Source organism: Eucyclogobius newberryi, unplaced genomic scaffold (assembly GCF_026437365.1).
Source record: "Eucyclogobius newberryi isolate DKJ021-1_F unplaced genomic scaffold, fEucNew1.0.hap1 SCAF_5, whole genome shotgun sequence".
NCBI classification, from domain to species: Eukaryota; Metazoa; Chordata; class Actinopteri; order Gobiiformes; family Gobiidae; genus Eucyclogobius; species Eucyclogobius newberryi.
The window spans coordinates 39,930,826-39,945,442 of record NW_027316167.1 but is presented as its reverse complement, the minus strand read 5'-3'; the positions used below and the strand labels follow the sequence as shown (position 1 = coordinate 39,945,442).

Sequence of the window (14,617 nt, the reverse complement as noted above, 5' to 3'; positions counted from 1 at the left end):
TAAAAGCTTAGGAGGGAATTCAAGATGGCACTTGTTACATTAATGGATGTTTGTTTGGCACGCTCTTCAATGGCTCAAGCAAATCATTACCTTTTTATAGGCCTGGAATCATGCAGGACTTTTGTAACGCCGCTTCATTTTGTGTTTTATTGGAGAAGAAATGTGAGTAAACCAGACAAATGTGTTGCAGGTTCCATTAGCAGTGCATGTGATGTCAGCTGTTAGCCTCATTTAGCCTCACACTGCACTTGTTTTACCGCCTCGCTGTGGTCTGTCTGCACTGATGGAGCTGCCAAATTAAAACCAAGCCAACAAGTCAAGCGTCAGATTTTCCATGCAAAACATTGTGTTCCAAGTAAGTTTGTGGTGAAGCAGCACGTCGCGTGTCAGACACTGGACACTGACCTGTGCTACTCTGGCCTGTGCTACTCTGGCCTGTGCTACTCTGACCTGTGCTACTCTGACCTGTGCTACTCTGACCTGTGCTACTCTGACCTGTGCTACTCTGACCTGTGCTACTCTGACCTGTGCTACTCTGACCACTCTGGCCTGTGCTACTCTGACCTGTGCTTCTCTGACCTGTGCTACTCTGACCTGTGCTACTCTGACCACTCTGGCCTGTGCTTCTCTGACCTGTGCTACTCTGACCTGTGCTACTCTGACCACTCTGGCCTGTGCTACTCTGGCCTGTGCTACTCTGACCACTCTGGCCTGTGCTACTCTGACCTGTGCTACTCTGACCTGTGCTACTCTGACCTGTGCTACTCTGGGCCCCGGATAAGGTGAAGATGGATACTGCTCTCACCAAATCAGAGGTGAGAAATATGAAGACATTTGAACAGCATTTCTTTCTGTGCGATTCTGTTTTCTAATATTCACACTCAAACATCCCCGTAGCATCACGATTCAAGAAAATACTGAAATATTAAGGACAATATTAAGTAGACTACTATCTTATGAGAAGCTTAGAGTACCAGGACCTATTTTACCAATACAGTAGTAAATCTCACACATTGCATAGGGTTTTCATAATGTGCCTACTTTTCCACCGTAGAATACTTATTTGAGGAATCTGTAGTGCAGTGTGGCCCCCATAACAACTGACACAACAAACATCAGCCTTGTTAGGGACTATTGCCTTTACCTTTTCCCCTCATTACCTGGGGACCCCCTGAAATCATTTTGCGACTCCCAAGGGGACCCTTTATGGTCAGGGCTCAGCTGAGGGCCGAGTGCTTCGTGGTCATGTGATGTCAGGTCATTGCTACCACAGTGAGGAGCACGAGAACCTGGTATGAAACATAAACTTCTGAACTAATACGAGAATCAGCCTACATTCCAGAACATGTAAAGGTCTAAAGTACAGGGTCAGCAGCAGCTTTAGTAGATAACAGGACATTCTGGACACTCCATTAACTATTCCAATCGCAATGTTTTGAGAGAAATTCATCTTTTAGCTCTACACAAATGTGATTTATTAAAGCATCTGGCAACAATCCTGCCATCCACTGTCAGCACAAATGTCCACAGACTGTATTAAAGCTACTGAGGTACTTTTCAACTGGGAACAACCTGCTATGTCTTTCTCTGCACCGCTGTAATGACGGTTCCACAATGTTTAGAGGAGTGGAACGGGCATTTTCTGGAATATACAGACTCCTGAGGAAACAAAAGCACACACTTTGTGGGGGGAATTGAACACTTGTAATGCATTGTGTATCTTTTTAATACGCTGAAAGGTTATAATTTAAAGGAGTAGAGCGGAGACACGAAGACACTGGTGAAACACAGAAACAGCTTGACTGAAAATGTGAGGAGGTGTCTTAATATGATATAACCCGATGCATAATCTCCTGTGGCTTTATCAGCAAAAGCAGAAAATGATCAACCAAGAAAGATAGAAAGGAGCAGTTTCTCAGTATTACAAGTAAGAAGTTAATGAACTACCATAAACTGAGTCTTTAAAAAGGTGGTCATTATGTAAATAATAAGTTTGCAGATATAAAAACTGAAACAGTTGAAAGGTACTGTCACGTTTAAGTGCACATCCAAAAAATACAACGCTCTGTAATTAGATGCAGACAGCACACAGAGGTCTCATTTCACTGTCAGAGCTATATTTGTGTGTTGAGAAAACAAAATACAAAATAAATGTATGGGTAACTTTTTTAACCCTCGCAGAGCTAAACAACATCAGCCCAAAAAAAAAAAAAAACTATATTGGTAGATTTTTAAACAAATACCTGAACAAAATAGATCTGTTGTGAATAAATAAATATAAACCTCTGCTCTCCAACTACACAAAAGCTACTGCGGCGCCCGTCCTTTGGAAGTTCCCTCTGGTTTGTCGTACACTGTCCTTGAAGCGCCTGGAGGACATTCTCAGATTCTCAGATTTGTTCTGGGTGTAATTAGTAGGAGCACTTCCCACTCTCCCGTGCTGCTGCTCTGATGCACCAAGGATTTCCCACACAACACTGCTTCAAAGAGCTGGACCTACAGGCTACGCTCAGACATCACACCAACACAAGTGTGGAGAGGACACTTAAGGGCTGCGCAACATCAAAAAGATCCTTCAAAAAGAGTTAGTTTGATCCTGGGAAAACTTCATTAGTTGGGTTTCAAATAGGGCTGGACCAAAGCATGCAGTTGATCAAAGTACTTGTGGTAGAGGATATGAATTTGGATTAGTGTGATATGGTTTGCGCGCGCGCGCGCGCTGCAGCTGGTTCATCTCAGAGCAGAGCACAAGAACAGAGCTACGTGCTACGGCTAACGCCTTTAGCAGCTTAATCTCTGATTCTAGAAGCTCCAGTGGCTGTGGCTGACTCTTATGTAGAGAACTGAGCACACTCACAGGCTAACTCAGACTTTATTATACAAATTAGCCATGTGCTCTGCTCTTGGCACCTTTTTACTGAAATCAAAATAATTCTTTCTGCTTCTGCTTCAATAGTGCACAAACCTCTGCTTTACAACAGCTTTGACTCACAACTTTGCAATACAAATATGCAGGGGATAGTTTGGGTCTGTGAGGTTGACCTAAACAAATACCGGTAGTTATAGTTGTGATGTGGGTGCTCAAGAAAAAACATGCTTTAATAATATTCTTGCAAACCTTGAGAAATGGGTTACTACGTCTTGGTTGAGGGTGCGATCGCACTTACACACAGACCACAAACTAGGACTAAACGGGAATGAAACCCTGGACTGTGAATCACTGCTTTTATATGACCGCCAGGAAAACCGGATTCATTTCCTTGTCCAATTTATATTGATTGTTCAAGGTGCACGTGAACCCGGGCACGTCGTGGATCGATTCTCCCAAATCCACCAGGCACAAATGGTCAAGACCTTTTCTATTCAGAATCAGAGAATCAGAAAGGGTTTATTGCCATTGTCAATGAACAAAATTCACAAACATAGGAACTTGTCTTGGTGATTCGGTGCAGCATAAAACAATGAACAATGAATAAGTCAAAAGAGGAACAATTTAAATCTACTATGGGACAAGAATAACAATAAGCTGGACAAAGGTAGCTGTGCACGTGTGTACTACAGAGGACATGTCACTGCAGAACACACATGGACTTTAGAACAGTCCTACGTGTGCACAAAGCGCAGCAGTGAATCAGTTTACTAGAAACAGCAGGTCCAGAGTCGCAATTTATATCCACACAAAAACACTGCATGTTGTACTTAGTAAAAATCCCCGTCCAATCACAGCCTGCGGTGTCCACATCAAGTTGAAGCAGGATCTCATTTGTGCATTAGAGATGATTAAAAATGTACTCTTATGTCTGTTCAATTAGAACTCAAAACAAACGCACAAAGAGATAAACCAGAGCTGCACAGCGGATGTGGATTTCCCTGGATACGGCATCAAACCAGCGTGTTTACCTCCTTTACTTTATATAGCCCACGATAAAGCTGTGCCACTGCCGAACGAAGCCACGAGCCATTTGGCATTCATCTTTAAAGATTCAAAGAAATGCATTGCCATTTACACATTTTAACGGTTTGAACTATGCAGTGAGATTCTTACTTGCTTCCCTAGACAATAATAGTATAGTTGCCTATTGCCTGCACTCAAAACATCAAAGACCATACAGAGCACAAACACGTGTAGATAATGTAGCGCTCGAGTCTAGAGAGTGGCAAGGACATAATACACCTTAGATCATTACAGTGAGACAATCAACTTTGTCCTCAATATCCTCAAACCATCAGGCTCGACATTGTGGCTTTTCATTTTTACGATTAAAATGCTGATGCAGGATAATAATAAGGTGATTTCTATGCGAAGGATCATTGAGCAAAAAAACTGAAGAATATTAAGTCAAGAGCTGTGATGTACAGAACACAAAGTGAGGCCTAATACTGCAGTAGAATGGAGAGAGAAGCCTCCATTATTACGCTCACTCTCACAAGATGGATTAATTAGACAGAAAAATGATCTGATTATACAATGCCTTTATTGCAGGCTGGTTGAAGTCATTGGAGCAGATGGCATAGATTTAACCAATTAGAACTGTGAAAAAATGTGTGAAAATACCAGTGAATATGAGTTGTGCGTGTGTGTGTGTGTGTGTGTGTGTAGTGTGTGTCAACAAATACTACAGTGTTGGGAAAGTTCCTCCTCAGAATAAAAGGGTTTAAAACAGACATTATTATGCACTGGACATGAAGCGTGCGCTGGAAACACGGCTTTGTTTTGTCCAAAAGGAGTTAATCTTTGCGCCATTGTCAGGGCGATATGTCGAGCAGTTACACAAGTCTTGCAAAATCAGGTGTTAGGAAACGCCACCCAGAGCATGGACCTACAGAGGGTCTGTGGGCTGAGCAAATGTCCAGACGCTTCCTTCAGATGTTCTGTTGGAATATTGTCATGTATTGAATGAGGGTCAATCAATTAGAGCTGCAATATGGACAATGATGAATATCTTTATATTTTTTGCATTCTCACCATGACAATATTGAGAGGTTATTTTAGCAGCGCATCAATGATGTAGAGAAATGTGTGTGAATGTCGTGAATGGACCATGAAGTCAAAAGAGCAGACATTTCCCGTCACAGTCGTGTTTGGAAGATCACACTGGACGTTAGGGCGGCACCAGCTCATTGAGGTTCCATCATTTCCTCCACAAACACAATCCTGTCCTGTATAATATTCTGCATAAAAAAACAGCAAAGTCTTATGTTTCATGTTCATACATTTTTTCACCGTTTTTGATACATCTTTCACGTCTAATTGCAATAAATCAAGATCATAATTTATCAATATGCTAAGTGCAAAGACTGGAATTATTTGAGCAGTAGAATGCCCCATGAAAGCAAAATGTCTTGTCTTTTTGTGACATAAGCATGTTTTAAGAGGGTTATTGTATATATTTGCACCAGATGAACTGACTCTACATTCAGTGGTCGGAAGAAACTAGAAAACAGCATTCAATTTGTAACACAATTCTAGTTTCCAATTCAACTTCAATTCCATGTATTACAATAATCTAATTTACACTGAAAACCTGTTGTCTACTGAAACTTTCATGTGCGACTAAATGAATGCAGCAGTGAATCATGAAAGCTTCTTGACGGAGCCAAATCTAATGATGCGCTTCTTCAATTGAATCCTTAAAAAGAGTGCGAAAAGGAGAGCCAAATGACACGGCAATTCAGCAGAACACCAGATTGCTCTGCACCACTAAAGCTGACAATATCTTTATAGCTGATGTGGGGGAGAAGAGAGTGCAAACCAGGCTCGCATCCCACAGAAGATGGATCACCGTTCCTTGGCAAAGCGGCAACTGTGCAACAATCTTTGGAACGCCGGGCTCTTTTCTCTGGTAATTGACAATCTGGGCCGGCCGGGAGCTCGCACAATCGATGCTATAAAACTACAACCGCTTGCAGAATATTCCTCAGGCCATTAAAGAGCGCCTTCTGACAACTGTCGCATGTAGACGAGGTGGGATGCTCAGAATGGAAATATTAAGTGGTTTATGCACTCGGATGCCGCTGGATGTGGGAGGACGGCCAAGTATAGCACTGAAAGATGGCAGAGTGTAGTGCTTTCCAGAACTGGCAGCTTGTAGCAAAGAAAGATGAAATTACAACATTATAAATTAGACAAATTAACAGTGACAAGTATAACCCTTCTTATCTTCATAAAAGCATACAAATCCGAACTCTCCAGAGGAATCATCTCAAGACTGTATATATTATTGAGCTTAACAACAATTCTACAGATGTGTCACAACTAAAAAGGAGAAAGAAGGTGATTGTGTTATAACAGATGAAGAATGGGAACATCTCAATGAAGAAGCACACAATCTGGAAAGAAATTGTGAAAGAATTGAATAGGAAAAATGTATGACAGTATTTGATAAGACCATGAGCATTATTCACAGAGACACAGAGGCTGCTGGAGAATCTGTGGATGTCGAGTGGCTCATCACCACCGTTTTTGTCTTTTCACTCTACGCTTTGTCCTGCGTGTGTGCATTATCTTTTTGCAGCATCTTTGCATTATAAACGCTTTACTTGGTATTCAAATCTTGCATAGCTTCAAAATCAACATATCAGCAATATCTTTAAAGAATCTACCCATTTTGCAAGAACTAGTTTCATAATGAAACCGACATAGCTCTATATGTCGCACTTTGTCCTTGTTACCACAGTGAAGGAGTCCCGGTCCCAGTCCCGGTCCCGGTCCCAGTCCCGGTCCCAGTCCCGGTCCCAGTCCCGGTCCAGTGTATTGTCAGGTACTTGGAAGCCTTTTAAATGAGCCTGTACCTCGGGGATTGAGGAGCTTAATCCTGTCTTTGTCATCAGACGGTGTGAGCCATGGGGTCACCAGGCTTAACCAAGAGAACAACATCCTCTTGTCTTTTGCTAATCTGTCACTCACAACCTCAAAACAAACAGTGTTTAAGTTACATTCTCCACACAGGTTCTTCCCAGATCAGTCTTTAACAGGCCAATGCACAAGCTAGCACACAACTGCACACGCTAGCACACAACTGCACACGCTAGCACACAACTGCACACGCTAGCACACAACTGCACACGCTAGCACACAACTGCACACGCTAGCACACAACTGCACACGCTAACACACAACTGCACACGCTAACACACAACTGCACACGCTAACACACAACTGCACACGCTAACACACAACTGCACACGCTAACACACAACTGCACACGCTAACACACAACTGCACACGCTAACACACAACTGCACACGCTAACACACAACTGCACACGCTAACACACAACTGCACACGCTAACACAACTGCACACGCTGACACACAACTGCACACGCTGACACACAACTGCACACCCTGACACACAACTGCACACGCTGACACACAACTGCACACGCTAACACACAACTGCACACGCTGACACACAACTGCACACGCTAACACACAACTGCACACCCTGACACACAACTGCACACCCTGACACACAACTGCACACGCTGACACAACTGCACACGCTGACACACAACTGCACACGCTGACACACGCTGACACACAACTGCACACACTGACACACAACTGCACACGCTGACACACAACTGCACACGCTGACACACAACTGCACACGCGAACACACAACTGCACACCCTGACACACAACGACACACAACTGCACACCCTGACACAACTGCACACCCTGACACACAACGACACAACTGCACACCCTGACACACAACTGCACACCCTGACACACAACTGCACACCCTGACACACAACTGCACACCCTGACACACAACTGCACACGCTGACACACAACTGCACACGCTGACACACAACTGCACACGCGAACACACAACTGCACACCCTGACACACAACTGCACACGCTGACACACAACTGCACACGCTGACACACAACTGCACACGCTGACACACGCTGACACACAACTGCACACACTGACACACAACTGCACACGCTGACACACAACTGCACACGCTGACACACAACTGCACACGCGAACACACAACTGCACACCCTGACACACAACGACACACAACTGCACACCCTGACACACAACGACACACAACTGCACACCCTGACACACAACTGCACACCCTGACACACAACTGCACACCCTGACACACAACGACACACAACTGCACACCCTGACACACAACTGCACACCCTGACACACAACTGCACACCCTGACACACAACTGCACACCCTGACACACAACTGCACACCCTGACACACAACTGCACACCCTGACACACAACTGCACACGCTGACACACAACTGCACACGCTGACACACAACTGCACACGCTGACACACAACTGCACACGCTAACACACAACTGCATACGCTGACACACAACTGCACACGCTGACACACAACTGCACACGCTGACACACAACTGCACACACGAACACACAACTTCACACACTGACACACCACTGCACACGCTAACACACAACTGCATACGCTGACACACAACTTCACACACTGACACCACTGCACACGCTGACACACAACTGCACACGCTGACACACAACTGCACACGCTGACACACAACTGCACACGCTGACACACAACTGCACACGCGAACACACAACTGCACACGCGAACACACAACTGCACACCCTGACACACAACTGCACACCCTGACACACAACTGCACACGCGAACACACAACTGCACACCCTGACACACAACTGCACACCCCGACACACAACTGCACACGCTGACACACAACTGCACACGCGAACACACAACTGCACACGCGAACACACAACTGCACACGCGAACACACAACTGCACACGCGAACACACAACTGCACACGCTGACACACAACTGCACACGCTGACACACAACTGCACACGCTGACACACAACTGCACACCCTGACACACAACTGCACACGCTGACACACAACTGCACACGCTGACACACAACTGCACACGCTGACACACAACTGCACACGCTGACACACAACTGCACACGCTGACACACAACTGCACACGCTGACACACGCTGACACACAACTGCACACACTGACACACAACTGCACACGCTGACACACAACTGCACACGCTGACACACAACTGCACACGCGAACACACAACTGCACACCCTGACACACAACTGCACACGCTGACACACAACTGCACACGCGAACACACAACTGCACACGCTGACACACAACTGCACACGCTGACACACAACTGCACACGCTGACACACAACTGCACACGCTGACACACAACTGCACACGCTGACACACGCTGACACACAACTGCACACACTGACACACAACTGCACACGCTGACACACAACTGCACACGCTGACACACAACTGCACACGCTGACACACAACTGCACACGCTGACACACAACTGCACATCCTGACACACAACTGCACACGCTGACACACAACTGCACACGCTGACACACAACTGCACCAAAATGGTCAATGTCAAGACATTGTCAATAAATTGTAAAATCGTTACATTAAATATAAACCTGCTTAAGTCTTAGATAAAGTCTGAGTATAAAAAGTGCATGTCATTCAAATAAGGCTCGTAACCTGCACTACACTCATACTATAATTGTAACAAATTGCGGGTTAATCACAGGAAGCAAACTGCAGCAGAGAAGTAAGAGCAGGGAAATATGGCACAACACAAAGAGCACTTCATAGACTTTTCCATAAGCCGAGCGCTGACAGGTCAAATCAGTTCAGTAACTCTGGGGTTGGGAACGATCCTGTCCAGCCCTGTAAGAGCTCATTTAGTGCAGCGGTGCAAAGTGCAATTACAATCCCATTTTAAATGTCACAATTAAAACTGCAATTAGCAGTAAATAAGCAAGAAACAAAATATCTTCAGAAACAAAGAAGCCATATTGACGGGGTCTGGTTCTGTATAAACCTGGGCTTTAATATGGTCTGATATGTATGGTTTAGTTTAGCAGTTCATATTTCAGGTCAAAGCAGTTTCTCACCAGCTGCGCAGAATGAAAACTACTTTCAGATGGACATCTTCATTTTAAAACACAGATGAAACCTTTGAAACCTTTTATAGGATGGATCACTCCTGGATCAGACCCACATATATACAATTGTAATAAGATATTTCCCAAACCAGTTGTTCAATAAAGCAATGACTAATGAGAACATCCTGATCTTATTAAATCATGTAATACCTGCCAAATTTTCAAAACCTAATGAAATTGGCTGTGGTTCTTGGGCTGGGTCATGTGACAAAAAAGGAATCAAGTTTTTGTTATACCGACCGGTCAGATATTTTACAGCATTTTATTTGTCTAAAGAAAAAACATTTAAAAGGTTTTGAATATTCATGAAACTAAATATCAACAACAGACATTTAAAGCAGTGCCATTTAAGAATATTGGCAATTTCAAATTGTTGATCCAGGCAGAAAAAACACGACTAATGAATCATTAATACAGCTGACTGACGACACATGCAATGAGACCACATGAGGGCACGACACCCGCTGAAGGGCAGAAACTGAGCTGTAATGCATCAATGTTCTATTCTATTACACTACTATGATTGGGCTCACCTCTCCACAGATCTTGACAAAAATGTTAAGCTACCAAAACCAATCTTAAACTATACTTACTCATTATGTATAGACTCATTATTGACCCGAGTTTAACACCAAAGTCACAACTACGAGTAAACAAGGCCCTACGGATCACCTCAGTCACAGATACTGGAGACACAACCAAACCCGCCAACACCCACATTGTACCAGAGTGTGCCAGGGACTGCGGCTGCACCCAAGGGACTGCGGCTGCACCCAAGGGACTGCGGCTGCACCCAAGGGACTGCGGCTGCACCCAAGGGACTGCGGCTGCACCCAAGGGACTCTGCTGCACCCAAGGGACTCTGCTGCACCCAAGGGACTGCGGCTGCACCCAAGGGACTGCGGCTGCACCCAAGGGACTGCGGCTGCACCCAAGGGACTGCGGCTGCACCCAAGGGACTGCGGCTGCACCCAAGGGACTGCGGCTGCACCCAAGGGACTGCGGCTGCACCCAAGGGACTGCGGCTGCACCCAAGGGACGACTTCTCATGGCATTTTTACACTAGAAATATGGCATTAATGTGACACTGTATGATCAGAGAGTGTTTTGAATGCTGCGACTTTTAACACGCGTGTGAAGCAACTTAAGAGCAGAGGCTGTACTCAAAAACATCAGTTTAATGTTCAATCATATTTGTCCAGAACGATTACTACAGTGAATAACTCACTTGTGACATGTACTTTGCACTGGAAGTTGGATTTGATATTAGGCTGTTCTGAAAATAAACAAACACTGTTTACAGTAACAACGCCGTCGTCAGAGTAACGCGGCCGACAGAGTAACGCCGTCGTCGGAGTAACGCCGTCGTCGGAGTAACGCCGTCGTCGGAGTAACGCCGTCGTCAGAGTAACGCCGTCATCAGAGTAACGCCGTCATCAGAGTAACGCCGTCGTCGGAGTAACGCCGTCGTCAGAGTAACGCCGTCGTCGGAGTAACGCCGTCGTCGGAGTAACGCCGTCGTGGGAGGTAACGCCGTCGTGGGAGTAACGCCGTCGTGGGAGTAACGCCGTCGTCGGAGTAACGCTGTCGTCGGAGTAACGCCGTCGTCGGAGTAACGCCGTCGTGGGAGTAACGCCGTCGTCAGAGTAACGCCGTCGTCGGAGTAACGCCGTCGTGGGAGTAACGCCGTCGTCAGAGTAACGCCGTTGTCAGAGTAACGCCGTCGTCAGAGTAACGCCGTTGTCAGAGTAACGCCGTCGTCAGAGTAACGCGGCTGACAGAACGTACCACACACTTGGCAGAAGGCAAAATGAAATCAAAATCACACAATTCAAAAAGACAATCAACACAAGAATGTGAAGATGCCAAATAAATAACACTATTGACAGTAAATCACATCTCTGGCTCCAGACTAATCATTACATTAATATTTATGGGACTGTAATTGACCGCACAGTCCACAAGAGAGGAAGTGACATCACAGGAGCTTGGAGATCAGATAACCATTAGGCTAGTTGCCATATTGGTTTTAAATGAATACAAACCCACACAAAAGACAAAAGTGGATTGAATAAATAGATTTCTTCACAATCTTCATAAACCTTATTGTATTTTCATATTTCACTGGAGGGTCCACGACCTCCTTCTCTCCATGGAGATTTCATGTCCTTATCTGGAATGTCCTACAGTATGACAACAGACTCATTTGCAGCTATTCAAATTCAGGTGTTTCACCTCTCCACAGATCTGACCTGTAACTTGCCCCGCTTGTCTCCTAAACACTGTAGAACATTTAAATACTTATTAATCTTACTTTCTCACTGCATGATTCTATTCCCCTGTTGTCCGTGAACTGTGTGTTGCAACACGGACATTTCGCCTCTGAGGGACAAATAATGCATCACATCTCCACGGAGACGAGGAGGTGATAGATCCTCAGACGGGAGAGTTACATAGTGTACATTCAAGTACAAGCTATTGAAATTGTGTTATTATAAAAGGCTGATTTAGGCTAATGCACACTACGTTAACAGTGGGGAAATACTTAAAATAGCCTAATATTTCCAAAGCCCCAATTCAGGACATGGCCAATTATGCTGCTTTTCCAGGTTTTTCCATCCATCCATCCACCCATCCATCTTCTGCCGCTTTATCCGGGGCCGGGTCGCGGGGGCAGCAGTCTGAGCAGGGACTCCCAGACTTCCTTCTCCCCAGACACTTCCTCCAACTCCTCCGGGGGGATCCCGAGGCGTTCCCAGGCCAGCTGAGAGACATAGTCTCTCCAGCGTGTCCTGGGTCTTCCCCAGGGCCTCTTCCCGGTGGGACATGCCTGAAACACTTCCCGAGGGAGGCGCCCAGGAGGCATCCGGAACAGATGCCCGAGCCACCTCAGCTGGAGGAGCAGCGGCTCCACTCCGAGCTCCCCCCGTGTGGCCGAGCTCCTCACCTTATCTCTAAGGGAGCGCCCAGCCACACGGCGGAGGAAACTCATTTCGACCGCTTGTATCCGCGATCTTGTTCTTTCGGTCATTACCCAAAGCTCATGACCATAGGTGAGGGTAGGAACGTAGACCGACCGGTAAATAGAGAGCTTTGCCTTTCGGCTCAGCTCCCTCTTTACCACAACGGTCCGATGCAGCGACTGCATCACTGCAGCCGCTGCATCCAGGTTCCAAGATTATTTTAAAATCTGTCCATTGTAATCCGCAATATTTATCTAAACTGCTTAATAATAGACATTTCACAGCCAATTTTCAATTATGTGTTCTTGTTGGAAAATGGCTGTGTGACATTTTAAAACCATGCGATCAGTGTAAAACTATGTAAACATGTAGCCTAAGTAAATACAAATCTGTGGGCGGAGATAGGGGGTAGGTGAAAACAGACATTTTCGGAGTGCTCAAGCCACAAACGCAGGACAATCAATGCAAATACAAGTCTGAATAAGCCAATGGTGAGATCTTAAAAGTGAATTTGACACAATATGTCCTCTTTAACCTGTCATAATGTTTCACAAATATCTTACAAGTTCAACATCAGCCTCCATCTGCCACTTTACCTGCAACATGAGATTATTAAAGACTATTAAAGACTATTAAAGACTATTAAAGAGTATTAGAGAGTATTAAAGCCCATTCCAGGCCATTCCAGGCCATTCCAGGCTCGCAGTAGCTCTGTGTCCACTGCTACAGAGGCTAACCATGCTGTCACTATCACACACTTCCAGAGGGCTAACGCTGGCAGCACGTCAAGCAATGAGGCACTCGGGCTTGGCTAGCTCCTCAAAGCGGCTCCTCACGGCGGCTCCTCACGGCGGCGGCTCACAGTGGCTCACGGCGGCTCACAGTGGCTCACGGCGGCTCACAGTGGCTCACGGCTGCGGGCTCTGCGGCGGCGGCGGCGGCTGCGGCGGCGCTAACCAGCGCTCGCTTCGCACGGCTAGCGTTAAATGGCTAACGACTGGACGAGGATAAACACTCACGCGCGATAAAAAAAAAAGACAAATCAAACATGTAGCAGCCACTTACCGACTTAACTAGCCACTCCTATTCCCACTCCCGCTCTGTCCATGGCGGCGACAACTCCACACAGACAAGTCACTCGCGGAATGGAATTAGAATCAAATAAAAGCCGTGGGAAATAAAGAACCAGCGCGGCGCCCGAAGGCAGCAGCGGCAGCAGCGGCGGCGGCGGCGGCAGCGGCAGCGGCGGCGGTAGCGCGCTCCTCCCGGGGAAAGATCCTCCAACCGCGAGCGGAGCGAGGCCAGGCGCTGGACTCCTGCCCGCCTCACGCTGCTGCTGCTGCGGGAGACGCCAGGGAAAGGACGCCCGGTCCGAGGGGCATGTTCTCCGCGGGTGCGCTCCGTGCTCCACACCCGGCACCGGCACCGCTCCGATCCACGCGAGTGTTTTAGTCCCGGAGCCAGTACGATCCCATCCGGCTCGAATTCCTCCGTGTTGTCCGCCCGGTGGATGCGCTGTGTGCGGCGCTGGCTCTGCGTGTGGAGCCGAGGCAGCGGGAGCGGGAGCGCGGGGGAAAACCAGGAGGAGCCGCTCCGCTTGGATCGGACTGGCCCCGC

At 46.5% G+C, this 14,617-nt stretch overlaps 1 protein-coding gene across 3 annotated transcripts in view; it reads right to left on the bottom strand.

The window, feature by feature from the left end:
• znf609b (zinc finger protein 609b) overlaps positions 1–14,211 on the bottom strand; it is a 163,207-nt gene extending 148,996 nt beyond the window's left edge. For all 3 annotated transcript variants that reach the window (XM_072464893.1, XM_072464895.1, XM_072464894.1), the window contains exon 1: positions 14,066–14,211. The gene's annotated coding sequence lies outside the window, so the exon portion shown is untranslated. The remainder of the gene's footprint in view (positions 1–14,065) is intronic.
• Positions 14,212–14,617: the final 406 nt, after the last annotated feature.